Raw genomic sequence first — 6,000 nt, 5'->3', positions numbered from 1 at the left:
GCATTGTTGACTGAGGAAAGAACAAGAAAGAACAAAGTGTGTTCTGAGAATGGTTCGGAGCTTAGAGTGGGTGTATCTGGGATGTTGCAGGTCAGTTCCATCCTTCAGCTAACATTCATTGAGAACCCACTGTGTGGAGGAAATGCATATGAGTAAGACACAGAGCAAGCAGCCTAGCAGGGGAAGCGGGTGTGTAGCAGAAAACTTAAATGTAGTGCCTCAGTGCAGACAGAAGTCTTTACAAGGCACCTACAGGAACATGGGGACACACTGGACAGGGGGTGTGGCCAGGAATGGATTTTGGGAGAAATGCCACTTCCTTATAGCTGTGTGACTGTGAGCAGACTATTTAAACTCTCTGTACTGCAACTTTCCCAATGTAAAGTCAGAATAATAAAAATCCCTACCTCACAGGGTTGTTTTAAAGATTAAAAGAGCTTACACACGTGAAGCCCTTTGCCCAGTATCTGGAACACAGCAAATGCTGAATAGGTTAGCTGTTGTTATTACCGGTGGAGGAGGAGTGGGCATTAGACAGGGGAGGAAGGTGTTGTGGGGGCAGTGGATTTCTAAGGAGGTGGGCCTACCAGTGACTTTTCTTAAAGCCATTGTTTTCATATCTGTTGCCCTTTTAATTTGTAATATTCGCAGTTTACTAGCTTACTTTTTTTCCAGGGAAGAAAATGTCAATGGTCCATATCAAAGAATATACTGATTGATGGGTGTCTAAACAGCCCAGAAGGAGGTTCTGGTTCCCAGGCCTTGGCTCTGGGCCTCGTGGCTCTGGCCGGCTCAGCCCTTTCCGTCTGCAGCCCCAAATAGCCAACCACAGGGCTGGGTGAGGGGCGGAGAGGGAGGGCCCACAGGCAAAGCTCCCTGTTTCTCACCAGTTCAGTAGTCTTAACTCAGTGCTTCTTTGTCTGCTCAGCATCACCACCCCTCTCCCAGGCCTGGGGTGCCCCCCACCCAAACCCAAACCCCACTGCCAATGAAATAAATAGCTCTTTTCTTCTTTGCACTTGCTCTGGATATGACTTCTATATGTCCCCTTCAGGAAGGAGGGGTGAGGTAGGGGGAACAGAGGGGTAAAAAAATGAATTGGGGGGAGTAAGGGGTAGTAAGAGTGGAGGAGTACCCCACTCCTCCCCTCCAGGGCCTGTCAGGGAAAGGGGCTCTGTTTCCTGCTTCCCCACCTCCTCACTTCCCAGCACAACCACCATCTCGGGATTGTGTTCCAAGCCTATGGCCCTGCCCATGTTTGCTATCTCAGCCCACACGGTTGTATCTGTGGCAAGCAGAGGCCACGCCACCCTGGCAGATGGAAACACCAAGGCTGGGGAATGTGTCTATCTCAGCAGACTAAGGAGCTCCCGAGGGCAGGAGAGCCTGCGAGAGTGGCTCCCTCTGTTTTCAAAATGCAAACACATTTCATAAAAAATTGAAAACTCATAATCTCACATTACACAAAGCTTGAAACTAGAGCATGAAAAAGATCACCCCCAAACCCTCCATCCTAATATAAGATCTGTTTATATTTTGTTGAATTTCCACAGCCTTGTAAAGTAGATGCTCAAACATCATTCAAATGTAGACTGGATTAATAAAAGGCAACGAAGAGCACTTACTAGGTGCCAGGAATTGTTCTAAGTGCTTCACATTTATGGAGCCACTTAATCTTCACAGCAAGAGGTGGGCATTATCATGATCATCCCCGTTAGAAACGTGGTAACTGAAACAGAGAGGTTCAGTGACTTGCCTAAGGTCACAGAGCTAGTAAGTACAGGAGCTGGTTGTTGAACCCCTGGCAGTCTGGTGCCAGGATCTTACAGTGTTGCTGTTTTTTCTTATCATCACTGTTACTGCATATGCAGGTTTATAAAAGTGTTTATTACGAACAGTTTCAAACATGAAAAAGTAGGGACGCCTGGATGGCTCAGCGGTTTAGCGCCTGCATTCGGCCCAGGGCATGATCCTGGAGTCCTGGGATCGAGTCCCACAACGGGCTCCCTGCATGGAGCCTGCTTCTCCCTCTGCCTGTGTCTCTGCCTCTCTCTCTTTCTGTGTCTCATGAATAAATAAAAACATCTTTTAAAAAACCATGAAAAAGTAGAAAAAACAATATAATGAATCTCATGTCCCCATCTCTCAGTGTCAATAATTATCACCTCATGGCCCATCTTGTTTTTTTTATCCCCCCAACTCCCTAGCCCAGATTATTCTGAAGCAAATCCATCATCATGTCATTTTCTCCACGTATATTTTAGTACATCTCCAAAAGATAAGAAGACTTTTTATTCAAAAAAACTTACCACAAGGCCATATCATGCCTTAAAAATTATTATTCCTAATGTAATCGATTTGAATAGTCAGTATTCAAATTTCCCTCACAACTTAAAAAAACCTTTTTTTAAGTTAGTTTGCTTGAATCAGGATCCAAATATGGCCTTGGGACGCCTGGGTGGCTCAGTGGTTGAGCATCTGCCTTTGGCTCAGGGTGTGATCCTGGGGTCACAGGGAAACAGGGAGCCTGCTTCTCCTTCTACCTATGTCTCTGCCTCTCTCTGTCTCTCATGAATAAATAAAATCTTTAAAACCAAACCAAATATGGCCTTTGGTTGACATATTGCTTAATTTGTTTTATTTTTTATTATTTTAAAAAAGATTTTATTTATTCATTCATGAGAGACAGAGAGAGAGAGAGGCAGAGGGAGAGGTGGGTTCCACACAGGGAGCCCAATGTGGGACTCGATCCCGGGACTCCAGGATCACACCCTGGGCCGAAGGCAGGTGCTAAACCGCTGAGCCACCCAGGGATCCCCTTAATTTGTTTTAATCTGCAAGTCTTTCCCTCTCCATTTTCCCTTCTAAGTTATTTGTTAAGGGATTGGATGTTTGTTCTAGTTTCCCTTTTCCTAGATTTCGCTGACTGCATACCTGGGGAATACTCATGTTATTTTTTTTCCCCTTGATCCTTTCATATAACCTAGTAAACATTTTCCCATACTGCCCCATGGTTTTTCAGAAGCACTAACTGTACAGGTAGAGACTATGCCATTCAATGGATATGCCATAATATTTTTCTTTTTTCCTTTTTTTTAAGATTTTAATTATTTATTTGACAGAGCGCACTTGTGAGAAAGCACAAGCAGGGGGAGGGGTAGACGGAGAAGCAGTCCCTGCTAAGCAGGGAGCCCGATGTGGAGCTCAATCCCAGGACCCTGGAATGATGACCTGAGCCAAAGGTAGATGCATAACTGACCGAGTCACCCAGGTGCCTCTCCACTATATTTTTCTTGGGCATTTTTAAAAAAGATTTTATTTATTTATTCACGAGAGACAGAGATGTAGGCAGAAGGAAAAGCTGGATCCTTTCTGGGAGCCCGATGTGGGACTTGATCCCAGGTCCCCAGGATCATGTCCTGAGCTGAAGGTAGACCCTCAACCACTGAGCCACTCAGGTGTCCCTTTCTTTTTTTTTTTTTTTAAGATTTTATTTATTTATTCATGAGAGACACACACAGAGAGAGGCAGAGACACAGGCAGAGGAAGAAGCAGGCCCCATGCAGGGAGTCTGATGCAGGACTCGATCCTGGGTCTCCAGGATCAGGCCCTGGGCTGAAGGCGGTGCTAAACCGCTGAGCCACCTGGGCTGCCCCAGGCATCCCTTTCTTGGGCATTTAGGTTGCTTTCCCTTTTCTACTATTATAAGAAACATGATGGCATGAACATTCTCCCTCATAGTTCATGGGGTGTACTTCCTTAGAATATGCTAACAGAAATGTAATCTCGGCTCTAGGGCCTGAGTGATTTTTCAGCCTCTTGGCACATATTACCAATTGTTTGTCCAAGGGGTTGTGCATTCCCTAGCACCACATAAGAGTGCTGCCACTCATTCTGGACAGTACTTAGGCCTATTCATGGCTGAAGGATGTTTGGTAAAGACAGGGTAATTATGAGGGCAGAAAGCTAGAGAAGGAGAAAGATGATGACAGGGACTCAGGCTAAATTAAGCAGAAACTGATCTACAACTTACCACAGACCTACAGTGAGTCAGAACTCTGTTCATTCCCATTGTGAAAAAAAAAAAACAAAACAAACAAACTTGATAACAGGAGTTATTAATAGGGCATGGCATGTCGGGTAATCTTTCCCTTCGACTATGCATTAGTCAGGCCCTCATTTGAGATGTGGATATTCAGTCTGGGTCACTGAACTTCACAGAAATGTGAGGAAACTGGCAAAGATCTAGAGAGCTTGATCAACTTGAAGGACAATTTAAGAATTCCAGAGAAGAGTCAAAGGAATCAAGCAGGCTCATTTTGGAAAAAATAAAGACATCTTTTTTGCCTCAATGATGGGAAGTTTCTGCAGAAAGGCCAATACTCAGGTGTTAGTTTATGTCTTCAGAAGGCTGACTCCAAAAAAAGGGGGCTCCCATGATGCAGGAGAAATTTTTGTATAAGGTAGAACTTTTTCAGACTCTGGGCTGTTTATTTAGGTCTTGGGATGAGCGCTCTTTGGCCATTGGCCCTGGAAATATCGGAGAAGTTTCCTGTTCTCTTTCTCTGAGTGGTTCAGATAGCCACTTGCTTCCCACCAGATGCCTCTGGGGGCCCCCTCCAGCTTAGCTTTGACTGTTTCCCGGCAGTCCCCTAGAGAAGGTTAGGTGAGGTCTCAGAGAAGTGCTCCCCAGTTTCCCTGGGCCAGCATTTTCCTTTATGTCTTCTCACATTGGCTCAGGGTGTGTTTACAGCCGGTCAAGTTGGCATGTCATGACGTCATCTGATCCTGCTATTCCAGCCCTGCCATTCAGAGTGGACTTAGAAGCTGGGTGGGGGCAGTGAAAATCACTCAAACAAGACCTTTTTGGTGATATAGAGAGTGGGACTGATCAGGAGACCTCAAGGTCATTTAGTTCAACCTCCTACAGAATAACTTCCTACAACAGGTGCTTTACCTACATACTTTTGAATTCGCACAACCTTGGTTTCATAGGTGTGGCATTGGAGATTAAGACGAGTTATTTGGGGGGGATCCCTGGATGGGTCGGCAGTTTAGTGCCTGCCTACCTCCCAGGGCGTTGCCCTGGAGTCTTGGGATCGAGTCCCACGTTGGGCTCCCTGCATGGAGCCTGCTTTTCTCTCTCTGCCTGTGTCTCTGCCTGTGTCTCTGCCTCTCTCTCTCTCTCTCTCTCTCTCTCTCTCTGTGTGTCTCTCACGAATAAATAAATAAAATCTAAAAAAAAAAAAAAGACGATTTCTTTGTTCGGGGTCACACTGCTGGTAAAGGAGTGCCTGTGTTAAATTGGCCCGGCAATAAAATCTGTGCCCTTGTCTTTGGGATATGCAGCAGAGAAAACTGTGGCCCAGAGAGGTGGAGTCTCCAAAGCCACACAAGCTTACCTGGGACTAGAATTCAGGCTCCGAACTATTCATCATGGAGTCTTCCCGGGACACGTGGCCTCTTCGACTTCTAATGTGGGGAGGCCAAGGATGCGGCCTGGCTCAGACCAGCGTGGCTCAAGTTAGCTGAAAAGCAGTCAGGCTCTGGACAAATGCTGTGCAGCATTTGTCCGGACAGGCTGCATTCTTTGCCCTCCAGACGCTGCTTGTAGCCAACGTCGTCATAAGCCAGCTTCCAGGAGGGCTTGGCAGGGCGATGGGCCCGGCTAGTCTGTTTCTTGTGGAGCCAATATATGGCCAGGGCGGAGCCGGAGAGGCGTAGTGAAAAAAAAAGTGGGGTCAGAATCTCTGGGTTCTGGTCTATGCTGGGACCCATGGGACCTATGGTAAGTCACTTAAAACTCTGAATTTCCTGGTCTCAAAACCAGGCAAGAGTAAACTGCAGAACCTGAAGCGCGCATACGCAAAAGCAGAATCGATACACGCCAAAGCAGTATCATCCGATGTGAGTTTCGCAGGCTGTTGAGTCTTCTGGCCCTGCAGCCCCAGCGAGGCCGAGACTGCAATACGCGGAGAAAACGACAACTCCCAGGAAGCA

Source organism: Canis aureus, chromosome 16, assembly GCF_053574225.1.
Source record: "Canis aureus isolate CA01 chromosome 16, VMU_Caureus_v.1.0, whole genome shotgun sequence".
NCBI classification, from domain to species: Eukaryota; Metazoa; Chordata; class Mammalia; order Carnivora; family Canidae; genus Canis; species Canis aureus.
The sequence above is the reverse complement of the archived record's forward strand: the minus strand, read 5'-3'. Positions refer to the sequence as shown.